At 38.8% G+C, this 26988-nt stretch overlaps 1 protein-coding gene across 5 annotated transcripts in view; it reads right to left on the bottom strand.

Annotated features, from left to right (window-relative positions):
• SYTL5 (synaptotagmin like 5) overlaps positions 1-26988 on the bottom strand; it is a 323995-nt gene that overhangs the window by 139850 nt on the left and 157157 nt on the right. The window lies entirely within an intron of this gene.

The following is a 26988-nucleotide window of genomic DNA, read 5'->3' as shown; positions in this document are numbered from 1 at the left end:
CTAGGATCACAGTGTAAAAAGGCATGGTAGTGAAACAATTACAAATCTGTACTACACATATTAACCAGAATACACTTCATCAACAATGTTGAATGAAAAAAAAATTACGTCAAGTTGGGAATTGATAATTTCTTCTTTTTTTTTTTTTACAGAAGATCAGTTTAGTATACATTAAGTAAAGCTTTCAACAGTTTGCACCCCCATAGAAACACAAAGTGAAATATACTGTTTGAGTACTCATTACAGTATTAAGTCTCAGTGTACAGCACATTAAGGACAGAGATCCTACATGAGGAGTAAGTGCACAGTGACTCCTGTTGTTGACTTTACAAATTGACACTCTTGTTTATGGCCTCAGTAATCTCCCCATGCTCCAGTCATGAGTTTCCAAGGCTATGGAAGCCCCTTGAGTTCTCCGACTCTTATCTTGTTTAGACAAGGTCATAGTCAAAGTGGAGGTTCTCTCCTCCCTTCAGAGAAAGGTACCTCCTTCTTTAAAGACCTGTTCTTTCCACTGGGATCTCACTCACAGAGATCTTTCATTTAGGTGTTTTTGTTTTTGTTTTTGTTTTTGTTTTTTTGCCAGAGTGTCTTGGCTTTCCATGCCTGAAATACTCTGATGGGCTTTTCAGCCAGATCGGAATGCCTTTAGGGCTGATTCTGAGGCCAGAGTGGACAAGCATTTATTTAAAATAGAACAATTTCTTCTCACATGGGAAACTTGTATGCAAGTCTAGTAGCTGAGATTTTCTTAAAAACTGCACAATAGTATTGATAAAAAATAACAGGAAGGCCACCTGACAGTACTATTAACTTTATATTGATACTTCAAGAGCAGCATTCTCAAAATGATCCAAAATTATAACAATTGATATATAACTCAATGCGTCCTTTAAAGTTTCCTCATAAAATAAATTTTCCTGTCCTCATTTTGTTTGGAGAAAAGTGAGTCATAAATAAGTTAACTTGCTCAAAGTCAATCAGTTAGTAAGTAACTCAGAACACTCTGATTTCATGGACTAAATCTAATTGCCTCTCAGTGGCTCCAGGGAACAAAAGTATCCCATATGTTAGATATTCTATGGAATTTTTAAAAGTTATGTAGTCCAGCAAAAAAATGGATTTGTAAACTTAAACCAGCTTAATTTTTTTCTTCTACATAACTTCTCAGAATCCTTAACTTTCATTTTAAATTTTTATGTAATCCTCAGTTCAGAAAGGGTTATTTAACATTATTGGTTTTTATCTCAGCATGATATATTTTTATAGCTTTTAAATATAATACAATTGAGATCTTTAAAATGCTAGTTAGGGGAAAATCTAAATAACACATTCTAGAGATAAGCATTTGAAAGACAATTTAGAAGATATGTTTACATTATAGCATAATCAATAGTGAAAATTTTGATATAACCTAGTTACAGCAATATCATGGTGCAATTTTAAAATAAGATATTTACAACAGCTCACGACCAAGGTTTTCTTCAAGACTTTCGCCTTGATGTGCCCACCAATCCAAAGTTATTAAATTATAAACTCTGTCCAACTCTAACAACTTTCATGTATTGTGAAATTTACTTTATTACTTATCCTAAATCCTAAAACTTGATAAACACCATTCCCAAGATAGTATTGTATATTTCTGTAGTAAGTCCAATAAACTCAACTTTGCTCACAAAATTAAAACAAAATGAAATATTTAAAAATATACTGACATAGAAAATATCTAAACTACATTGTCAGTTGAAAACTACGCTTTTGAATGAACATATTTAATGCAGTGCAATAGATATATGTATGCATGTGTGTATACATGTGTGTATATATATATATATGATATGTAAATGCAAAGAAAAGGCGCAGAATGATACATACTGATTTATGAATCATGTTGCAGATACAGACCAGAATTAAATTGTTAGGACTTAGAGAAGGGATGAAATGAGGCCTATTTCTATATTGTTAATTATTTTTGACATGTTAATAAAACTACATATTATTTATATATTTTAAGAGATTTTATTGATCTTACTTGAAAGCAGAGTTACAGAGACAGGGAGAGACAAAGAGAGAGAGAAAAAACTTCTAGGGCTGGAGTTTTGGCACAGTGGGTAAAGCCACAGCCTGCATCCCATATTGGTGCTGGTTTGTGTCCTGGATGCTCCACTTCTGATCCAATGTGCCTGGGAAAAGCAATGGAAGATGGCACAAGTGTTTGGGCCTCTGTCACCCATGTGGGAGACCTAGAAGAATTTTCTGGCTCTTGGTTTCAACCTGGCTAAGCCTACCTCTCTGTAACCCTGACTTTCAAATAAGTAAATAAATCTTTGAAAAAGAAAAGAAAACTTCATCTGCTGGTTCATTCCTCAAATGGCCACATGACTACGGCTGGGCCAGGCTAATGCCAAGAGCTTCATCCACGTCTCCCATGTGGGAGGCCGGGGCTCAAGCAGTTGGGCCACCTTCCATTGCCTTCCCAGTTGCATTAGCAGAGAATTGGATCAGAAGTGGAGCTACCAGAACACAAACAGGTGCCCATATGGGATGCCAGCATTGCAGGTGGTGTCATAACCTGCTAGGCCACAACACTGGCCGTTATATCTTTTAACATTTTAAGAATTAATAGGTGTGGTAAATTACTAGAGAGAGGCTAAAAACTATTTTAAGAATTGGGTCTCAGAGCAGACATTTGGCTCAATGTTTAAGATATGTTTTGGTACACCTGCATCCAATATCAGAGTATCTGGGTTCAAATCTTAGCTCCACTTCCAATTTCAGTTTTCTGCTGATATGTGCCCTGGGAAGCAGCAGTAATGGCCTAAGTTGTTGGGTCCCTGCCATCCACATGGGAGAGTCAGATTGAGTATTATGTTCCTCTCTTCAGTCTGGCCCAGTCACAGCTGCTGCAGGTATTTGGGGAAGTGAGTCAGCAAATGTGAGCTCTTTCTGTCTCGGTGTCTCTTTCAAATTAAAAAAAATATTTGCAGCTATTAAAAATTTGCCCCTAGAAGAATGCAGGTAACATTGCCAGGATTAAGGAAGTTAGGGGGATATACCGGTTTTGGTGGGCAATAATAGATTTGGGTTTCAAAATGTTGTGAATTATGTGACAACTCTGATTCATCAGCATGATAGTTTTCCATTCTTTGTCTTCTATATAGGATTCCTCTAAAACTTAAATTTTATAGCAACCATTCTAATACTGAAAACATTTCAATGTCTTTCCTTTGCTTGTAAAAGTTCAAGTTGCTTACTATGGTTTACAAACCTTCAGCATTTGGCCCTTGCCTACCCTTCTCTTACACATCTATCCTCTAACCACATTCAATGCTCCATTCCTCTGAAGAAGCCATAATCTCTTTCACCTCCAGATCTTTCTACTTGAAAGACACTTTTTGGAACACTTCCATCTCATAATTCCTAAGTATCACAGGGATCTACTTAGATGCCCAGCCCCTATTAAAGCTTTGCCATCTGTAGCAAACTGAATAATGACTCCAAAGATGACCACTTCCTAATGCCCAGACCAATGAATAGGTGACTTCATATGGCAAAAACAGTAGCTGCTGCTGCTGTGATTAAACAAGGATCTTGAGAAGACAGACTAGCCAGGATTCTGTGGGTGGGCCCAACGCATTCATAACAGTCCTTAGAAGAGGGATACAGAAGTCAGAGAGTGAGGCTTCATGCCAGAAACAGAGTCTGCAGTGATGGACTCTGGAAGACAGATGAAGGGGCTACAAACCATGGAAGGTAGCTGTCCTCCTTAAGGCAAAGGAAAAGATTCTCCTCTGGAGCTTCCAGAAAGAAGTTGCACTGATTTCTGCTTCATAAGAATAATTATGGACTTCTGGCTTTCAAAACTATATGATAATACATTTGTGTTATTTTAAGACACTAGGTTTGTGATAATTTGTTACTGTAGCAATTGGAAACTCATACAGTATCTACATAACATATTTTTCATATACATACTGTCTACTCATGGTAGCATTTTATAAGTTGGGGTAGGCTAACATAGTGGTATTCAAAGTGCGGCCTGCAGACCTCTGGTGGTCTGCGAACTAACTACTTTACAATTATATTTTGCACCAAAAAACAAGGATAAGAATCTAACAGGAGTCACTGTGAACTAACTTCCCATTCAGGACCTCTGTTCTCAATGAGTTGTATTATGAGAGTTAACTGTAAAACTAGTTCTCAGAGTTTTCCTTTAATGTGCATGTGTGTGCAAATTGCTGAAATCTTTCCTTAGTATAGAGTTGGTCTTCTGTGTAGAAAGTTAATTGAAAATGAATCTTAATGGAGAATGGGACTGGAGAATGGGACTGGGAAGGGGAGAGGGAGGAGGAGGAAAGGGGGTGGGAGGGCGGGTATGGTGGGAAGAATCACCATCTTCCTAAAGTTGTACTTATGAAATCTGTATTCCTTAAAAAATTAATTAATTAACAATAAAAGAATCTAGAAATGTTTATACCAACCTGACAGACTAATTTTAAATCTGTTGAATCTAATGATAATTTACACTTGAATATTTTTACTTTTTAAATACATATTTATTTATTTGAAAAGCAGAGTTACAGAGGTTGCAAGGGAGACAGAGGGGTTTTTCATCTGCTGTTAGGAGCCAGGAGTTTCATCTGGGTCTCCCACGTAGGTGGCTGGGGCTCAAGGACTTGGGCCATCTTCCACTGCTTTACACAGGCTATTAGCAGGGAGCTGGGTTGGAAGGGAAGCAGTCAGGACACGAACTGTTGCCCATATGGGATGCTGGAATCACAGGCTGCAGCTTTATCCTGCTATACCACAATGCTGGCCTTTACATTTGAATTGTTAAAGTGTCGTACATCTCACTCGTCTATTCATTTGTTTTCATCATATTTTACAAAAGCATCAGTCTGCAACAGATTGGAAATAAGAATAACAAATTACCTAATCCTTCACCAAGGATATTTTAAAAATTATTTATTTGAATGCAGAGAAACAATGAAAGATAAACAGAGAAAGTAAGCAAGAGAGTGAGAAAGATATCTTCCATCTCCTGGTTCACTCCCCAGGTGTCCACAGCAGCCAGGGTTGGGCTGGGCTGAAGACAGGAGCTGGAAACTTCATCCAGGTCTTCCATGTAGGTGGTCAAAGCTCAACTTCTAAGTCATCACAGCTGCTTCCCAGGGTCTGCACTGGTAGGAAGCTGGAGTTAGGAGCCTGAGCAGAGTATTGATACCAGGCACTCTGACATGGGGTGAATGCGTCTTAAATGCTAGGCTAAATGCTCGCCTCCACCACAGATATTTTTAGTTTTTTTTTTTTTTAGAAAACTTTTATTTAATAAATATAAATTTCAAAAGTACAACTTTCGGTTTATAGTGGTTTTTCCTCCCATAACCACCCTCCCACTTGCAAACCATCCCATCTCCTACTCCCTCTCCCATCCCATTCTTCATTAAGATTCATTTTCAATAATCTTTATATACAGAAGATCAACTTGGTATATACTAAGTAAAAATTTCAACACATTGCACCCACACAGACACACAAAGTATACAGTACTGTTTGAAGACTAGTTTTACCTATATACTTCCTTTCCTCCAAGGTGATCTCAGGGTAGTCAGATATTTTAAAAGCTACTTGTCTTCTGCCACAGAAAGTGCTCCAAGAGGCCTTAGCAGAAGATAAAAGACATTTTATAACTCAACTTTGGGAGTCTCACAACATTACTTACATTACTTCTGCTGTGTTTCATCAGTCATCCCTGATTTAAAGGGAAGTGAATTAGATTCCAGTGGAATGGGAGCAGTGAGTAATCGGTGGCCATCATTAATTTACCTTATTTCAGTTCCTAAAATACAGGAAGTGTAAAATGGTGGTTATCAGGAACTTTTCAGATCAAGGGTAACCCATTTTTTTTCACTGCTTGATGGGAATGGAGAATTGCATGTGCATGATGATAATTTATCATTACTGAATCAGCACAAGTGTAAATACTTTTAACTGTAGAAAGTGAGGTAAGCAGGGCTTGAAATGCTCAACTGTTAAGACATATGAATACAAAAGTTATTGTTTTACATGCACAGACACATAAATAAGTGAAAAGGCAGCAGATAGAAGAAATGGAAATTTTCTGAAGCTCATCTATAAACAAATAGTATCATGGGTATTGGGACAAACACATTCCATGGCTTCCAGGTACACATGAGAGGATAACAGAGAAAAAAGAACGTTTTCAACATAGGGCCTGAAAAATAAAACTAACAGCTTCTCAACAGGTTTCTTCTCTAATATTTGCATATGCCCTATTATTTGCAGTAAAAATTCATAAGCCTTCTGGGGGACAGTTGATTCCATGGATAATCATTGAGAACTAAACACTCTCTACCTTGAATATATACACGTATTTTCTGATGACAAAGGGAGATAAATGCAGGGATTCACAAACTATGGACCCCAAGGGTTTACAGTCCACAGGGTAAGCACTTCTGATACAAAGTCTCCAGAATCAAAGGCTAGCTCTGTGTATCCTCTCAGAGTTGGAGATGGAGAAAAGTGTGGGGTAATGGAAAGAGCATAGGATTTGGAAACTAATGGAATTAAAATTCTACCCACTGAGAGAATAATATGGAGAAGCTACAATAAGCTTTCCAATTTCAGCTTACTCATCTGTAAAACAGGAATATTAGTCCCTACTTTATTGTTTTGTGTGAATATTAAAATGAATTAATAGAAGCAAGGTACCTAGCACAACGCCTGGCATATAACAGATGCTCAAAAAATTTTTAGAGCCCTCTATCCATTTTGTTCCTGCAGAAATTAAGCAATAATGTTATTAGAATGGATCAAACACACACCTTCCTTCCACTTGATTCACAAAATATCCAAAACTCTCCAGTCTTCTAGACATTCTATTAAGAATATGTTCTCCCTGATCAGTGACAACTAACCGAGCACCAAAAAGGAAACCTGTTAAAGTGAAATGAACACTATGAGAAACGGTGACTTGATCAGCCCTTGCCCTGTTGATGAACAACTTAATACGTTATCCCTCTTAGTATTTTTTGTATGTTCTACTTAATACTATTGGTTTAATTCTGCAATTAATACACAGTTATTCTTAAGTGTTGAAACTTAACTGAAAAGTGCTCCCTGTTAAATATAAGAGTGGAAATAAGAGAGGGAAGAGATGTACAATTTGGGACATGCTCAAACTGACTTGCCCCAAACGGTAGAGTTAGAATATACCAGGGGATTCCAATTCAATCCCATCAAGGTGGCATGTACCAATGCCATCTCACTAGTCCAAGTGATCAATTTCTGTTCACAATTGATCATAATGATAGGACTAAGAGCCAAAGGGATCACATAAACAAGACTAGTGTCTGAAAATATTAACTGATAGAACAAAAAAGGGAGAGAACGATCCAACATGGGAAGCGGGATACAGCAGACTCATAGAATGGCGGATGTCCTAAACAGCACTCTGGCCTCAGAATCAGCCCTTAAGGTATGTGGATCCGGCTGAAAAGCCCATGAGAGTATTTCAGGCATGGAAAGCCAAGGCACTCTGGAAAAAAAAAATGACCTAAATGAAAGATCTCTGCAAGTGAGATCCCAGTGGAAAGAACAGGTCATCAAAGAAGGAGGTACCTTTCTCTGAAGGGAGGAGAGAACTTCCACTCTGACTACGACCTTGCCTAAATATGATCAGAGTCGGTGAACTCAAAAGGCTTCCATAGCCTTGGCAACTCATGACAAGAGCCTAGGGTGATTACTGATGCCATAAACAAGAATGTCAATTTGTTAAGTCAACAACAGGAGTCACTGTGCACTTACTCCTCATGTAGGATATCTGTCCTTAATGTGCTGTACATTGTGATTTAATGCTATAACTAGTACTCAAATAGTATTTTTCACTTTGTATTGCTATGTGGGTAAAAACTGTTGAAATCTTTACTTAATATATACTAAACTGATCTTCTATATATAAGGAGAATTGAAAATGAATCATGATGTGAATGGAAGGGGAGAGGGAGCGGGAAAGGGGAGTGTTGCGTGTGGGAGGGAAGTTATGGGGGGAAGCCATTGTAATCCATAAGCTGTACTTTGGAAATTTATATTCATTAAATAAAAGTTAAAAAAAAGAATATATGCATTTATAAATCTTAGCAATTTCTTAGAAGACCACACAATTTTATGATTAAGAAGGAAATTGTTGGGATGGGCATCTGACAACATGGTTAAGATGCTGGTTAAGGGGTTGCATTGTAGCATAGTGTGTTAGGCTGTCACCTGTGATGCTGATATTTCATATGGGCACTCGTTTGTATCCCAGATGCTCTACTTCCAATCCAGCTCCCTGCTAATGCACCTGGTAAAGCAGCAGAAGATGGCCCAAGTATTTGGGCCCCTGCACCCATGTGGGAGACTCAGATGAGGCTTCAAGCTCTTGGCTTTGGCCTGAGCTAGCCCTGACCATTGGAGCCATTTGGAGAATGAACCAGTGAATGGAAGATTGATCTCTCTCTCTCCCCATGTCTCTGTATTTCTTTGTGTAACTCTGCATTTCAAATAAGTAAATCATTTTTTAAAGATGCTGGCTTTGAACTTCCAGTGATCTTTTACTGAGAGATTTTCTTCTTTTACCTTCTTTCGTATTGATGGCCGTGTTTCTGTGTTTCTGTGTGTAACACATCTTAAGCATATTTTGCAGGGCTGGATGTGGGGAGCAACCCGGACTAGACTAAGTTACTGGAATTAAGACTTATTCTATGCATCTGCTCTCCCACAATATGGCGCTGAGAAGGGAGAAACAGCTTCTACGCAGCTGCCTCCAGTTCAACCAATAAACTGTAGGACCTGCTCCTGATTGGAGGAGAGCAGCGTACTCGGCGTGTGGGTAGCAGAGTTGGGATTGGTGAAGAGGACTATAAAGGAGGAGAGAGACAACATGCACCAGGAACATCTAAGGGGAACATCTATCTGAAGGAACACCTGAGCAGCCCCCGAGAGAGCCGGCCGGCGGTGTGCCACTCCCCCGCGGAAGTGGGGAAGGTGGCAGGGGGAACCGCCCTTCCACGGAGGTGGAAGGGTCGGTAGCCAACCCGGGAAGAACCAGCAGCAAACCCGGGGAGGGCCGAGCAGACGAAAGAACAGCGCAGGGTCCTGTGTCGTTCCTCCACGAAGACGGGGAGCGACATAATGGTGCCGTGACTCGGATATGAAGCCTAGGCAGGGCTTAGTGTCGTTCCTCCACGAAGAGGGGGAGCGACAGCTGGACGAGTGGTGACAAATTCTTTCAGTTTCTGTTTGCTATGAAAGGTCTTTATTTCACCTTCATTCACAGATGAGAGCTTTGCAGGATATAATATTCTGGGATGGCAGTTTTTTCTCTCAATACTTGGGCTATATCTCCTCATTCCCTCCTGGCCTGTAGGGTTTCTGATGAGAAGTCTGCTGTGAGTCTAATTGGAGATCCTCTGAGAGTAATCTGATGTTTCTCTCATGCACATTTTAGAATCTTTTCTTTATGTTTCACTGTGGTGAGTTTGATTACAATGTGTCATGGTGAGGATCTCTTCTGGTCATGTCTATTGGGGTTTCTATGTGCTTCCTGTACTTGGCTGTCTCTTTCCTTCTCCAAAACGGGAAGTTTTCTGCTAGTATCTCACTAAAAAGATCTTCTAATCCTTTCGCTCCATGCCTTCAGGAACTCCTAGAACCCGAATGTTGGGTTTTTTAATAGTATCCTGTAGATTACCAACAATATTTTTTAGATTTTTAATTTCCTCTTCTTTTCTTTGGTTTGACTGTATACTTTCCTGTGCTCTGTCTTCTGATATTCCCTCTTCTACCTCACTGATTCTGTTTTTAAGGCTCTCAAATGTGTTTTTCATTTGTTCTATTGAATTCTTCATTTCATTTTGATTTCTCTTCAATATCTCAATTTCATATTCTACTAAATTCCTCATTTCATTTTGATTCCTCCTTAAGATTTCATTTTCACGAGAGAGATTTTCTGTCCTGTCCTGCATGGATTTCAGTAGTTCATGCATTTGTTTTTGATTACTTCTAAATATTCTTATTATAAATTTTTTGAGTTCCATTTCTTGCATTTCTTCTATCTCATCATCTTCATAATCTTGTATTGGAGTGTCATGTTCATTTGGGAGTGTCATGATGTCTTCCTTGTTCTTGTTTCCTCGGTTTTTGCATTTGTTGTTTGGCATTGTGGAGATATTTTTTGGTTTCTTCTTTTTCTTCACTGTGGCGAAATAAAAGTTGAAAGAAAAAAAAAAAGATGCTGGCTAAGGTGCTGGTATCCCACATAGAAGTACCTGGATTTCCTTCCTGGTTCCAGCTCCTGACTCCAGATTCCCACTAGTGCAGACCCTGGGAGGCAGTGGTGATGGCTCAAGTAATTGGGTTCCTGCTACCCACATGGGAGATATGGATGGAGATCCTGCCTCCCAGCTTCAGCCCGGCCCAGCACTAGCTATTGCAGGTATTTGGGGGAGTGAACCAGCAACTGGGAGTATGCTCTCTTTCTTTCTCTCCCTTTCTCCCTTCCTGTGTGTGTGTGTGTGTGTGTGTGTCTGCCTGTCTGTCTGTAACTCAAATGTATAAATATTTAAAAATCAGTATTGTTACTAATATTCTTTTATATATAATACACTGTCTCACACTACTAAAGGAAGTTTAAAAATTCAGAAAATAAATCTAGTTATGCAGTATTATTTCAATTGTGTTAAAAAGAAACACATAGGGGCCAGTATTATAGAACAGTGGGTCAAGCACCTGCCTGCAAACCCAGTATCCCTTATGAGCCCCAGTTTAAGTCCCAGATCTAGCTCTCTGCTAAGGCTCCTGGTAAAGTAAGTGGAAGATGGCCTGAGTATTTGGGCCCCTGCCAATCCTGTGAGAGACCTGGATGGTGTTCCTGGCTTCTGGCTTTGGCCTGGCTTATCCCTGGCTTTTGCAGCCATTTGGGGAATAAACTAGTGGATGGAAGATCTCTACCTGTGTTTCTCTCTGTCTCTTTCTCTCTATTTCTATCTGTCTCTCTGTAATTCTTCCTTTTATATACATATATCTTTAAAAAAGGGAAACACATAAACACCTAAATATTATCGTAAGAGAGAATGGGAGAAAAAAGTCAAAATATTAAGACTATCTATTGGTCTAATAAGAATCAGCACCAGTTGTACCATCCTAGCAAGAACTGAAGAAGGGCCCATCCACATCACAACAGTACTAAGTGACAGCTATTGGTGCCGTAAGCCCCGGCATCACCAAGACTTGTCAGTGGGACAAAGGGTCTGCCCCCTTTGTGTCCCTCAGGAATAAGGCCCGGCTATCACAATCCCTAGTGTAACGTACACTGAACTCTCTGGAAACTGAGATACCCAGCTTAGGAGTCACATTCATTTTAAAGCGACACTTCTACCCCTATCAACTGCAGCAGATTAGATGACTGAGTCACATATAAATGCAGCTAACATTGACTAAAGCAAAATAAATCACTCAGAGGTTAAACTTCTGAGCTCACCTAGAACTAAAGCCAAAGCAACAAGCCAAGTGATAACCTGCATTCCTAAACAATAAACTCTTTTCACAATTAAATCTGCACCATAAAGAAGAAAGGACTATTTCACCAGATGTGCAGATATTAACATAGGGACCAGGAAGAATGAACATGCAATATACCAAGATACATCCAAAAGAACACAATAGTTCTTCAGAATTAGATCATGATTTGAAGGAAACCTATGAAATGATAGAAATAGAATTCAAAATATTGATTCTAAGGAAACTAGGTGCAATGCAAGAGACTACAGATAGCTTGAACAAATGAGGAAATCAATAGATGACACAACTGAAAAATTCACTAAGGAGACAGAAATCATTAAAAAGAACCAAACGGCCAGCGCCGCAGCTCACTAGACTAATCCTCTGCTTGTGGCACTGGCACACCAGGTTCTAGTCCTGGTCGGGGCGCCGGATTCTGTCCCAGTTGCTCCTCTTCCAGGCCAGTTCTCTGCTGTGGCCCAAGAAGGCAGTGGAGGATGGCCCAAGTGCTTGGGCCCTGCACTAGCATGGGAGACCAGGAGGAAGCACCTGGCTTCTGGCTTCGGATTGGCACAGCGCTCCGGCAGTAGCGGCCATTTGGGGAGTGAACCAACGGAAGGAAGACCTTTCTGTCTTTCTCTCTCTCTCTAACTCTGCCTGTCCAAAAACAAACAAACAAAGGGGCCAGCGCTGTGGCGCACTGGGTTGCAGCCCTGGCCTGAAGTGCCAGCATCCCATATGGGTGCCAATTCTAGTCCCAGCTGCTCCTCTTCTGATCCAGCTCTCTGTTATGGCCTGGGATAGCAGTAGAAGATGGCCCAAGTGCTTGGGCCCCTGCACCCATGTAGGAGACCCGGAAGAAGCTCCTGATTCCTGGCTTCAGATCGGCGCAGTTCTGGCCGTTGTGGCCATATGAGGAGTGAACCAATGAATGGAGGTCCTCTCTCTCTGTCTCTACCTCTCTCTGTAACTCTATCTTTCAAATAAACAAAGAAAATCTTAAAAAAAAAAAAGAACCAAACAGACTGTGGAGATGAAAACTTCAAGCAGTGAGATAAAAAATACAGTTGAGAGCTTCAGTGGCAGAATAGATCAAGTGGAGAAAAGAATTTCTCATCTGGAGAACAAGACTTTTGAAATAACCCAATCAGGGCCGGCGCCATGGCTCACTAGGCTAATCCTCTGCCTAGCGGCACTGGCACACCGGGTTCTAGTCCCAGTAGGGGCGCTGGATTCTGTCCCAGTTGCCCCTCTTCCAGGCCAACTCTCTGCTGTGGCCCGGGAATGCAGTGGAGGATGGCCCAAATTCTTGGGCTCTGCACCCCATGGGAGACCAGGAGAAGCACCTGGCTCTTGCCTTCGGATCAGCGCGGTGCACCGGCCGCAGCGTGCCAGCCGCAGCGGCCATTGGAGGGTGAACCAACGGCAAAGGAAGACCTTTATCTCTGTCTCTCTCTCTCACTGCCCACTCTGCCTTTTAAAAAAAAAAAAGAAAAGAAAAGAAAAGAAAAAGAAATAACCCAATCAGATGGGAGAGGGAGTAGGAGATGGGATGGTTTGCAGGTGGGAGGGTGGGTATGGGGGAAGAACCACTATAATCCAAAAGTTGTACTTTTGAAATTTATATTTATTAAATAAAAGAAAATAATACAATCAAAAATAAAGAGAAAATAATTTAAAAGAAGAAAGGTTACATAAAAATGGGATAGCATTTAAACAACCAAATATTCATATTATAGGCATTCCATAGAAGAATAAAGGAAAAAAAGATGTTGAAACATTCCTAAATTAAATAATAGCTGAAAATTTCCCAGGTCTTGGAAGAGACATGGACATCCAGATACAGGAAATGCATGGATGCCAAGCAGATATAACCAGATACATATGTAGTAAAACTGTCAAAAGTTAAGGACAAGGAAAAAATCAAAGAGAGCAAAAGTGTCAAGTTCCAAAAATGGAATGCCAATTAGACTAATAATAGACTGATACAAAAGACAAAATTTTAAAAGAAAAACTACTTATATCCTTGATGAACATAAATGCAAAAATACTTAACAAAATACTAGTAAACTGAATGCAATACCACATCAAAATGGTCACGCCTCACAATCAATTGGGATTTATCCCAGAGATGCAAGAGTGAGTCAATATTTGCAAATCAAGAAATGTCACAAATCACATCAATATAATGAAGGAAAAAAAGCCACATTGTCATTTCACTCAATAGATGCAGAGACAGCATTTGATAAGATGAAACATCATTTAATGATAGGAAAAAATCCACAAATTAAATTTAGAAGGAACAAGCTTCAAAATGATAAGGTTTTATGTGACAGACTAACAGCCAATATCATACTGAATGGAGAAAAGCTGAAAGCATTTTCCCTCAGATCTGGAACAAGACAAGGGTATCCATTTCACCACTCTTATTCAATGTAGTACTGGAAGTATCAGCAAGCACAATTAGTGAGGAGAGATAAATAAAGGGCATCGAAATTGGAAAGAAGGAAGTAAAATATCCATGTTTGCAGATGATATGATGTTGTATATGGAAAAACCTAAACACTCCACCAAAAAGCTGCCAGACCTGATAAACCAATTCAATAAAGGTGCAGGTTACAAAATACCATACAAAACAGGAACTTTTTTATGTTATTAATGAACTGACAGAAAAAGACACCAAGAAAGAAATTGCATTCATAATAGCCACACACACAAAATCAAATGTTTGGGAATAAATGTAACCAAAGAAGTGAAAGATCTCTATGAGGAAAATTATAAAACAATGATAAAAAATCAACAAGGACACAAAAAATGTAAAAATATTCCTTGGTTATGAGTTATAGAATTAATATAATTAAAATATCTATACTACATATAGCAAACTACAGATTCAATGCAATCCCTATCAAAACACTAAGAGCATTCTTTAACACACAATTATTCTTAGGTATTTAAAATTAACTGAAAAGTGATCCCTGTAAATATAAGAGTGGGAATAAGAGAGGGAAGAAAAGTATAATTTGGGACATGCTCAAACTGACTTGCCCCAAATGGTAGAGTTAGAAACATACCAGGGGATTCCAATTCAATCCCATCAAGGTGGCATGTACCAATGCCATCTCACTAGTCCAAGTGATCAGCTTCAGTTCACAATTGATCACACTGATAGGTCTAAGAGTCAAAGGGATCACATAAACAAGACTAGTGTCTGCTAATACTAGCTGATAGAATAAAAAAGGGAGAGAATGATCCAACATGGGAAGCGGGATACAGCAGACTCATAGAATGGCAGATGTCCTAAACAGCACTCTGGCCTCAGAATCAGCCCTTAAGGCATTTGGATATGGCTGAAGAGCCCATGAGAGTATTTCAGGCATGGAAAGCCAAGACACTCTGGAAACAAACAAACAAACAACCTAAATGAAAGATCTCTGCAAGTGAGATCGCAGTGGAAAGAACAGGGCCATCAAAGAAGGAGGTACCTTTCTCTGAAGGGAGGAGAGAACTTCCACTTTGATTATGACCCTGTCTGAATAAGATTGAAATCGACGAACTCAAAAGGCTTACATAGCCTTGGCAACTCATGACTAGAGCCTAGGGAAATTACTGATGCCGTAAACAAGAGTGTCAAATTGTTAAGTCAATAACAGGAGTCACTGTGTACTTACTCCTCATGTGGGATCTGTCCTTAATGTGTTTTCCAATGTGATGTAATGCTATAACTAGTACTGAAACAGTACTTTACACTTTGTGTTTCTGTGTGGGTGCAAACTGATGAAATCTTTACTTAATATATACTAAATTGATCTTTTGCATATAAAGATAATTGAAAATGAATCTTGATGTGAATGGAATGGGAGAGGGAGCGAAAGGTGGGAGGGGTGCGAGTGGGAGGGAAGTTATGGGGGGGAAAGCCATTGTAATCCATAAACTGTACTTTGGAAATTTATATTTACTAAATAAAAGTTAAAAAAACTAGCATAAAATAAAAAAAAAATCAAAAACACTAAGAGCATTCGTTACAGAATTAGAAAATACAATCCTAAAATTCATATAGAATCAGAAACCACCTAAAAATCGCAAAAGCAATCCTGAGAAACAACAACAAGGAAAAAAACAGTCAAGCTGAAGGCATCACATTATCTTATTTCAAAGCATACTAGAAAGCTCTAGTAATTAAAGCAGCATGGTACTGGTATAAAAACTGACACATAGAATAATGGAAGAGAATACAGAACCCATAAATTAATTCACTTACATACAGCCAACTGATTTTGACAAATATGCCCAGAACATATATTGGAGAAATGATAATCTTTTTAAATAAATGCTGCTGAAAAAAACTGGATGGTTAGGTGTAGAAGAAAGAAATTAGATGCTTACCACTCACCATACACAAAAGTCAACCCAAGATGGATCAAAGACTTTAAGTTAAGGCCTGAGACTATGAAGTTGCAGGAAGAAAATGTAGCATAATCACTTCAAGACACTGGTGTAGGTGATGACTTCTTGGATAAGAGCCACAAAGCACAGGAAACAAAACAAAACTAGACAAGTGGGGTTATATCAAACTCAAAAGCTTCTGAACAGCCAACAAAACAATCAATAGATATGGAGGCATCCAACAGGATTGGAAAATATTTGTAAACTACTTATTAGAAAAAGGATAAGTATTCAGAATATATCAGCAAAAAGAAAATCAAATATTTCAAAATAAAAACCAAGCAATCTAGTTAAGAAATGGGCAAAGGACCTCAACAGACAATTAACAAAAGAGGAAATACAAATGGCCAACAATTACATGAAAGAAAAATGATCAACATCACTAGCTATCAGGCAAATGAAAATCAAAACCACATGAAGTATCTACTTGTCCATGTCAGAATGGCTATTATCCAAAAGACAAAAAGTAAGAAATGCTGGTGATGATGTGGAGAAATGTGAATTTTTATATACTGTTGGAGAAAAAGTAAATTAGTACAGCCACTGTGGAAAACATTATGGATGTTTCTTTAAAAGCAAGAAACAGTCATGTCATATGATCCAACAATCCTACTGCTGGGTACATACTCAAAAGACATGAATACATTGTATCAAAGAGATACCTTCACCACCATGTTTATAACAGTACTGTTCAAATAGTCAAACTATATAAACAACCAAAGTGTCCATCATCAGAGGAAGGGATAAATAAATCAAAATGAATGAAACAGGAAGACATCACACTGAGTGAAATAAGCTGGACACAAAGACAAATATCATATGTTATCCTTTATATGTGGAAGCTAAAATTATAAAAGAAAAATGAATAAACAAAAAAGAAATGCCTGTGTATCACTATTGCTGTAAATATTTTTGTCAAAATTTTTTATCTGTCAAATAGTTTTAATGTTCTGTTATTTCTTTAAAATTCACAGTTTATGAGTGAAATGGACATCTTTTCACTTGTTTACTGCTATAGCCCTTGTCTATAGTCCTTCTGAATTACGGTATTTTTAGTTTTTACTTGTTGAACCTTTTCAGTGGAGTATTAGGCTTTGAGAAAGAGAGAAAGGAGAGGAAACTTGAGAAATATGATTATATTCTTAGAATTGCATCTATGAACTACATTTAATCTGTCTCTTTGTATTAATATTGCATTAACATGTAGTAACAGTTGTAGTAATTATTTTGCATTTGTTGTGACCCTAAGAATCTAATGTGTTAATATATTATTTTAAACATAAAAAAGTAAACTTTTAAAAACTTGATGAATGGGGCTGGCACTGTGGAGTGTTGGGCTAAGCCTCTGCCTGTGGTACTGGCATCCCATATGGGTGCTGGTTCATGTCCCAGCTTCTCTTCTTCTGATCTAGTTCTCTGCTATGGCCTGGGATAACAGTGGAAGATGGCCTAAGCGCTTGGGTCCCTGCACCCACATAGGAGACCCGGAAGAAGCTCCTGGTTCCTGGCTTCAGATTGGCTCAGCTCTGGCTGTTGTGGCCATTTAGGGAATGAACCAGAGGTTGGAAGACCGAAAGGTCTCTGTCTTCGCCTCTCTCTGTCTATAACTTTACCTCTCAAATAAATAAATAAAATCTTTAAAAAAATTGATGAAAGAAAAAATACATAATTCTAATAAAATCATTAAATAAAAATCCAACAAATACCATTTCCATCAAAATATATTCTAGGAGTGACTATTTAGCCAAGTAGTTAATATATGAGTTAAAAAGTCTACATCTCACATTGGAGTATCTGAGTTTGTTACCCTGATCCAGCTCCTAACTCCAGGAGTTCCTGCTAATGTCAATCTGGGGAGGTGGCAGTGATGACTTAAGTAATTGGGTTCCTGCCACTCACATAGAGACCTAGACTGAGTTCCTGGCTCCTGACTGTGGCTGTAGTCCAGCCTTGACCTTTGTTTACATTTTGTGGAGTGAACCCCATCCATGCTATCAAACAGGGGAGTAACTTGCAACTCCAGGAAGATCTATTTTAAACTAATTATGAAGCTGACTTTCACTTGGACATACAGATCTCTCTTCTAGAAGAGTAACTGCTCATAAAGATATGCAGGTTGTTGCCTCACATACTTAGGTTTCCCATTAGTCTGGTTAGTAATGCCATATTTGCCACAAAGAACAAGAAGCTGTGGAGTGTAAGATGAATAACATTCTTGCTCCTCAAAGGTTCTTGTATACCATGGCCTACATCTGCTGTTGAAAAACATTTTCTATTAAGAAAACAAATACCTAATATTTTGAATTTCTGGGGAACAGCAGCCAAAATCACAGTTATTTTGTTCTGTATATAATTTTCAGTAACAAAACAAATATCCAAAAATATTGACCAAATTAAAAACACAATAATAATTGAGTAGGCTTTTGTGGTGGAATGAGAAAGCCATGCCAAGATGGCCGCTGGTAAGCGAGAGTCAGTTACTCAGGAATGGCTTTGAAACCCACCTGGCAACGGAGCTTGCCTGGCAACAGGGTGTGATTGGATGGCTTTGGAAACCACATGGCAAATGGAGCCTGCTTGGCAACAGGCTGTGATTGGTTAGGGCATAGATTGCCCCTTGACCGGATTGGCTGCCTTGGCTATATAAGCTGTTGTACCAACTGAAATAAACGAGTCTACAGGCTGCTCGCCTCTGGCCCACTTTCACCTGACTCCCGGAGTCTGTGTAGTGACATGCCTCTTGCCCCCACCACGCTCCTCCTCTCAGGAACGAATCTACAGCAAGAGGCTTTTTTCTAACACATCTACTAATGAGAAGAATGGAATTTTTAAAAAAGATTTATTTGCTTGAAAAGCAGAGTTACAGAGAGGCAGAGGCGGGGCGGGGGGGGGGGTGTCCTCCATCCACTGGGTCACTCTCCAGTGGCCCCAACGGCTGGAGCCGAGCCGATTAAAGTCAGGAGCCAGCAGCTTCCTCCGAGATTTGTGCCATCCTCCACTGCTTTCCCATAGCAGAGAGCTGGATCGGAAGTGGAGCAGCCGGAACTTGAACCAGCAACCATATGGAATGCTGGCACTGCAGGCGGCGGCCTTACCCACTATGCCACAGTGCCAGTTCCAAGAATGGAATTTTAGGGCACATTACATTCAACTTAGTTAAGGTCCAAATTTAGTATTCAATTCAAAAATATTTATTTATTTTTTTGTTTATTTGAACAGCAGAGTGATAGACTGATATGGAGAGAGACAAAGAGATCTCTATGTGCTGGTTTACTCCCCAAATGGCCACAATGTCAGATTTGGAGCAGGCCAAAGCCAGGAGCAGGGAACTCCTTGCAGGTCTCCCACATAAGTGATGGGGAACCAAGTACTTTGGCCATCTTCATCTGCTTTCCCAAGCACATTAGCAGGGAGATGGATAGGAAATAGAGAAGCCAGGATACAAATTGGCACTCTGATATGAGATGGCAGCATGGTAAATGGTGGCTTAACCTTCTGTGCCACAATGCCACCCCTCCCCCCAATGTAGTATACCTATCATAAAAACCGATGATAGTAGGTCTGGTCCCACAATGAACCTACTGAATCTTATTCTCAGTTTTCACAAGGGGCCTCAATGATCCATGTGCAACTACTCTTGTCTACAATTTCTTAATACATTCAGGGCTATTTTTCAGAGAAAACAATGAAAGCTGTGCATCCTAGGAAAGATTCACAAACCATTTCAAGTCCATTCAAGACTCCTATATGCTCCGTGCCCTTGAGGTTATGAACCCAGGGACTTATTGCTAGGCCACGCACAGGATGAAAATGTTCTAAAATTAGATTGTAGTGATAGTTAAACATCTGTGAATGTACCAAGTGGATTATATACTTCAAAGTGTTGAACTGCATGGTATATTTCATTACATTTATTATTTTTTAACTCAGAATGTGGTTCTGTCAGGCAATTGTTTATTTTAAAATCTTCCTATGGTGTCCCAATGGACAGCTCAAGGGAGAGTTGCAAAGACTTTAGGTTTTAGAGTCAGGAATGTTCTTAGTTAAAAATCCAGCATTGGAGATGGCGATATGGTATAGCAGGTAAAGCCACTGATTACAATGTCAACATCCCATATGGGCGCCAGTTCATGTCCCAGCTGTTCTACTTCCAGTCCAGCTTCCTGTTAATGGCCTGGGAAAAGCCTTAGAGGATGGCCCAAGTCCTTGGGCCCCTGATACCCACGTGGGAGACCCAGAAGAAGCTCCTGCTCCTGCTTTGGCCTAACCCAGCCCTAGCCATTTTGGTCATCTGGGGAATGTACCAGCAGATGAAAGATCTCTCTCTCTCTCTTTTACTGTAACTCTTTCAAACAAGGAAAAACCAGCATTGCTACTACGTTATAAAACAAGCTACTTACCCTCCCCAAACCTCAGTTTCTTCTCCTGTAAAATGGGAATGATAATGGTATTCACCTCACAGAGTTCCTGGGAAGATCAAAAGGAACTTCTAATGTCAAATTCCCAGATGAGTATCTGTCACATGTCCCTTTTTCACGTGAAGTGATTGGATTCCTCAGACATCAAATGCAAAGCCAAAAATAAATTATTATATATCTCACAGTATCTAATTCTTAACTAATCATAAATGTCCTATCATCCATGTTGTATTACGTTTTTATTGGGTTACGTATTTCCTGCTCTATTATTATATTTGTCTCAATTTTTTTTCCTTATGAAATAATAAATACTCAAATAGTATTTATATACAAGTGTCAGGTCTTGATCTAAAGCCTTGGTTTACCTATATTACCTAGTTCTATCTTCACATCAACCCATTGATTTTTAGTTACTTTTATTATTCCCAAAATAACATATTGGGAAACTGAGGCAGAGGGAAATCAAAAAACAGGTGAAGCCAGGATTCAAACTAAGGCTATCTCCTTCTAGTGACTGTGTTCTTGATCACTATACTGTATTATAGAATTAAAGATTTTTATATATACACATAATATATTGCATAGTAGCATAAAACAGAGATATATGTATATATATATGTGTATGTGTATGTACAATATTGTCTTGGTCAATTTTCTATCAGTACTCAGTAGTGCTTCTTTGGAGGGTGCACATTTAGGCATACCAAAGGCTTATATAAAGATGTACAGCTTCACAGACACATCTGAAAAATGAAAGAATGATTACAATAAATTCAGATCTCTTTTGTTTTATGATTCTATAACAAAATACCCAAGCTGGGTAACTTTATAAAGAAAGGAGATCTATTTAGCTCAAAGTTCTGGAGGTCTAGGGGCATGGTGTCTGCACTTAACTGGCTCTGGTGAAGATCTCATGCAGATGACATCACAGTGGTGGGGCACTTTTAATCAGGAGAAATCACATCAAAAAACAGGAAGCTGAAGAAGCAGGGGGAATGGCCAAACTCATTCTTTTATAACCACTGTTTCATAGAACTATTAACACAGATCTCCAGGATATCTATGTTAATTCCTTCTGAAGGCACATCCCCAGTGACCTAATCACCTCCCATTAGGCCCCATCTTTTAAAGTTACCACCACCTCAGCACCATCACACTGAGAACCAAGCCTCCAACACATGAAACTTTGAGGGACAAATCATAGCACTAGGAAAGAGGACCTTGATGATATTGTAGCAGGCTACAGACTTTTAGTTACTGGCCTGCCAAATGTTACTTGTCTAAGACATTATAGAAATTGAGAACATTTAAAAACTTTTACAGTAATTTGACATTAACATGGCATAGGTGTTTGTGATCAGTGGACTCATTATTTTAAAATGCATTTTGCAAAAATGTTGAGTTGATATGGAAAATAAATACAAAATTTCTCCACAAAGAATTTTAGAAACATTACTGTAAGGCAAAGCAGTAGAGGATGGTCCAAGTGCTTGGGTCCCTGCACCCATGTGGGAGACCTGGAAGAAGCTCCTGGCTCCTGGCTCCTAGCTTTGGATTGGCACAGCTCCAGCCATTGTGGCCAATTGGGGGAGTGAACCAGCAGATGGAAGACCTCTTTCTCTCTCTCTCTGCTTCTCCTCTCTCTGTGTAACTTTGACTTTCAAATAAATAAATACATCTTTAAAAAAACCTTCAATTTTTCTAAATGTACATTAAACTATGCATTCTATCAGCAAATAACATAGTTTAGAGGTCTGAACATCATTATGAGATAGTGTAGAGAGGACTGTGGATATGACATTGGAGCAACTTCTCCTGATCGAGGAAGGAAAAAAAATCTGCAGCACTGATCTAAGTGTGGAAAAAGTGGAGGGGAATGACATTCGGAAGGGCCTGATTCTCCATACTTTCTGTGAGCACAGACTTGGGTGCTACCTGGGGATGGCAAAGGAGAAGTTGGCAGCAGTTTAGGGAATGGGAACTATGAAGGGGCCAGTAGACCTAGGAGCCTTGAAAATTGTCAGAGCATAAGAGAATTCAGGGCCCCTTTACTAAAAGATCATCAATGGTAAGTCACCCAGTGAGACATATGGGATAGAGCTGGACTACTAGTACCTTCAAGAGCAGAGATTGGATGAGTATTAGAACCAAGGAAATAGGAACCATTTGGAGGTCAGCATTGTTGTATAGAGAAGTAAGCAACTCCTGAGGATATCAAAATCCCATATCATAGCCAGTCTGAGTTCAGCCGCTATGTATTGATCCAGCTTCTGGCTGGAAACATGAATGAACCGCCATACCACTTGGTTACATAGAAGGCATTTGAGTAGTTCTTGGGTCATGGTAAGTCCTCAGAAAATGTGAGCAGTTACTTTTATTAGTGGCAGGATTCAGTGTATATTTCATGCTTCTTGATCCAGATTCAATGTATTTTTCCAATATGATCAATTAAAGACTAACCCTGATAACATTATTTGAAAATACACTCTGTGTATCTAAAGATATCTAATATTTTGTCATATCATATTATGCTTAAATATAAACTGAACCATATGAGTATTACTTACAAGAACAATGAGAGTTAGACAGGAAATCACTTGAAAAAAATCAATAGTTCTTGGGTTTGTTATGTACAACTGATTTTTAAATACCTTTGCTGTGTCTGGGGCTCAAACTATAAAACAGTCAACATAAGACATTAGGTGGCAGCTGTGAATGGTTTGAAGCAAATGAAATTTTTCCTACTTGAACAGGGTAATGAAAACAATGCATCCCAACCTTTCATTTTCCCTCTTATGTTTCTGACTACATTTCTTTGTGGTTAGGATCAACAGTATTTTCCCTGTGCAAAAAGGGTTGGGGGCTGGCACTGTGCCATAGCGGATAAAGCTTCAGGCAGCATCCCATATGGGCACTAGTTTGAGTCCTGGCTGCTCCTCTTCCAATCCAGCTCTCTGCTATGGCCTGGGAAAACAGTGGAAGATGGCCGGCCCAAGTCCTTGGGCCCCTGCACCCATATGGGAGACCCAGAAGAAGCTCCTGGCTTCAGATCAGATCAGCTCTGGCTACTGTGGCCATTTTGGGAGTAAACCATTGGATGGAAGATATCTCTGTCTCTCTCTCTTTACCTTTCTGTAACTCTGCCTTGCAAATAAATAAATCTTTTTTTTTTTTTAAAAAAGACTGGGTTTCTTCATCACAAAATGGCTTTATAAAGTACATATCTAATTCTAGTCAGCATATGCAGCTTAAAATACATATTTGTGGGCCTAAACAATTTTGGATAAACAATTATATTGTGGTTTTGATGTGGTTTGTTCCCCAAGCATTCATGTGTTGAGGAGCTGGCACTCAGTGTGGCCATGTGGAAGCTTTAAGAGGTAGATCATAGTGGGAGGTACTTAGATCAATTGCAGGCATGCCCTCGAAATCAATTAAGGTTCTTTCTTGTGGGATCCTAGTAGTTCTTGCAAGAGGGTTGTTGTAAAATTCTGAGTCTGACTCTACTCAGTCTTTCACTGGCTTCTGGTTTTATGGTGTGATGTTGCCTTCCATATGCACTCTTTACATGCAGTGACACCATTCACCATTACATAGTCACCACAGGCCAAACCGATGGGACAACCTGATTCTGGGTTTTGAAACTCCAAAACTGTTGCTAAACAACCTGTTTTTCTTCATAAAGTTAACCTGCCTCAGGTATTTTATTATAGTAATGGAATGCTAACACACACTATCATTTGAAAGCTGAAAAATATTTCTCATTTTAATATGCTCTTCCTTTGTGGGAAAACTCATTCTTGATATAATATACCTTGAATTAACAAAATTAATTACAAAAACTTTAATCAAATAATTATAGTGTGACATCACTCCAGGGGACTGCAAATTCTTGCTATCTCTATATATATAGATCTTGGCAGGATCTATTAAGGGACTTGTCTATACTTTGCTACTTGAAGTAAGCAAATATATTTTATATGATCTCTCTCAGTCTGTGTTTACCAAGTAGGTTGTTGCTGAACTTTCATCTTTATAATCCAGATAAATTATGTTTGGATTTAAAGTCTATTTTTGAATACTAGAACATCACTGTTTGATGGCTACATTCCAAGTCTGATTTATTTACACACACACACACACACACACATACATAAACACCCCAAACACCACTCCCAAGTTAACTATGTTTTCCAGTATAACTCTACCACTGTCATTTTTGAAAAATATTTAAGTATATTATTGAGTCTTGGGGAATTTTACTTGATTTGCAGTGGTGTGTATCTTAAGGGTTGTTTCCTTATTCACTGTCTTAGTTTCCTTCTAAGTCCTGTTACTCTCTTGGAAATATTTTCCAACTGCACAACACCAAAATGAAAGTGCATCTGAAATATATGTACATAAACCACATACCCTTAAATGAACTGAACATGTTCTTAATGTAGGAACAGAGTGTTTCCTGACATTCAATTAGAAAGATTAAATCAAATTACTTTGGACAAGTCAACTGTTACAGGACTGGAAACTGTTAAATTGCCTTTACAAGAGTTACAAATAGTACTGGGTCCATTTATAAATGAATAAAGTTATTAAGGGTTCAGTGAAAGTAAGGTTAATTTTAATATTTTTATTCAGTGAAGAGTAATATGAAGCAAATACACATTAAATGGTTTTTAGCTGATAATTTTGCAGAATTTTTTTAAAGTGAAGGAATATTTAAATGAATAAGAAATAATTTAAAAAGAATACAAAAAAAACATAGCAATTCAAACATTGAGCCTGAACTTTTGAAATGTTAGCAACGAGAAAGATGGAAACTGAGGCACATAAAAATATAACCCACCCATGAAAATATCCCTATGGCCAGCAGCATCAATTAAATACAGGATGAAGTAGTGTAATAGCCTGTCAAAGAAATATAGAAGATCAGTACTTGAGATTCTGGATGTCCAAATATAAAAACATGGTTGAAAAAAATCAGACCCTGACCCTCTTGCACAGCATTATTGAGAACTGGAATGCTGTGTGTAAATATTAAGCAATTTCTATCTATTATGAGAAACTATCAAGTACTTAATATCACCTGTCAAGGAAACAGGAGCTGCAATACAAAACAGCAGCTCAGGATTCCAGAGCCCATCCTTCTAACCAGATGCTACAGCACAGAGGTATTGAGACTACAGTAATCAATGACTGAGAATATGGCTCTAGAGCTGGTCTGCCTAAGTTTGAAACCTGGTACAATTATCCACTCATTATGCATATTCTCTAGGATTTTAACTTTATTATTCCACAAACTAGATGATGATAATTATGGTTAGTTCATGGAATTCTTGTGAAGATTAAATGAGTACAGAAATTGAAAGCACTTAGAACAACCCCTGGAAATTCTAAGTACTGTTAATTTTCCTTTCTTAACCTGAAAAACAAAAATGAATTCATCCAAGTGGACTACAGTATATTCATAAAAATACATACTCTAGACAGCGATCCTTTAAATGGAAAGGAATGACATTTCTAAAGCCACCTGCACCTGAAATGCAGCTATAAGCCTATGCTTATTAAAGATGTCCATTTGGTCAGTTCTGCCCCGAATGATGCGACCATTTTTGGTTGCAGTCATGAGGGACTGGGCTAGGTACAGATGTCCACATTGTAATTCTGCATTTCCACTCTTGTTACATCTGATCCTCATCTGTGGCTCAGTTCTCATAACTGTCTTCTACATTATCCTCAAACACAGGCCTACTGGCCCCTATCACCTCCTCTACTTCGCATGTACAAGGCACTGTTTTTAAGTATTTTACACCTGTTAACCATTTTAATCCTACCTACAACACTTCAAAAAGCAGAAATAATTAACCCCATTTTACAGTTGAGGAAACACAGAAACAAGGAAGCTAACTAAAATTTTCCAATTGCACACAGCTGATAAGCAGCAGAACTGCAATTCAAACTCAGGCCATCTGAACAGGGAGTCCATACTCTCGCCACTCCCTACGCTGTACTAATTAGGAATTTAAGACCTGGAATTTGGTCTCTGCTCCTGAATTACTTCTCTAATAAAAGTCCTAAATATTTATAGAGTGTTTCATAGTTCAAAATAATTTCCCAACCATGACCTCAGGTGCTCCGTGTGGCCACTGTGTAAGATAGAAGGAATATGAGGAAACCAAGACTTATAAAGAAGGCACTGGAGCCAGTCAATTTTAGAATCAGAACTCAAACATGGGTGGTTGGTTGTATTCTTTGTAAGTGCCCCTGCAGTTCTATTCCCATGGTTTAGAAAAAGACAACCACAAATTGTGGACTTTCTAACAAAGATGGGGTCTGACCAAGACACTGGATCCTAAACAACTAATAAACCAGGGGAGAAATGGTGAGAAAACAAAAAAGAAATGAAAAATAACATAAATATGAAATGGAACAAGATGGTTGCTAGATATGGTAGGACAAAAGGAAACGAAGATGTTGATAGTGGTTTTGGTATTAAGAACAAAGAAAACATTAGAAGCAAAATTGGCTCCATTAGCAGAAACATGAAATAAAGGGAAGTGATTTGACA

The sequence above is a fragment of the Oryctolagus cuniculus genome, chromosome X (assembly GCF_964237555.1).
Source record: "Oryctolagus cuniculus chromosome X, mOryCun1.1, whole genome shotgun sequence".
Classification (NCBI taxonomy): Eukaryota; Metazoa; Chordata; class Mammalia; order Lagomorpha; family Leporidae; genus Oryctolagus; species Oryctolagus cuniculus.
This window is presented reverse-complemented; position numbering and strand designations above follow the sequence as displayed.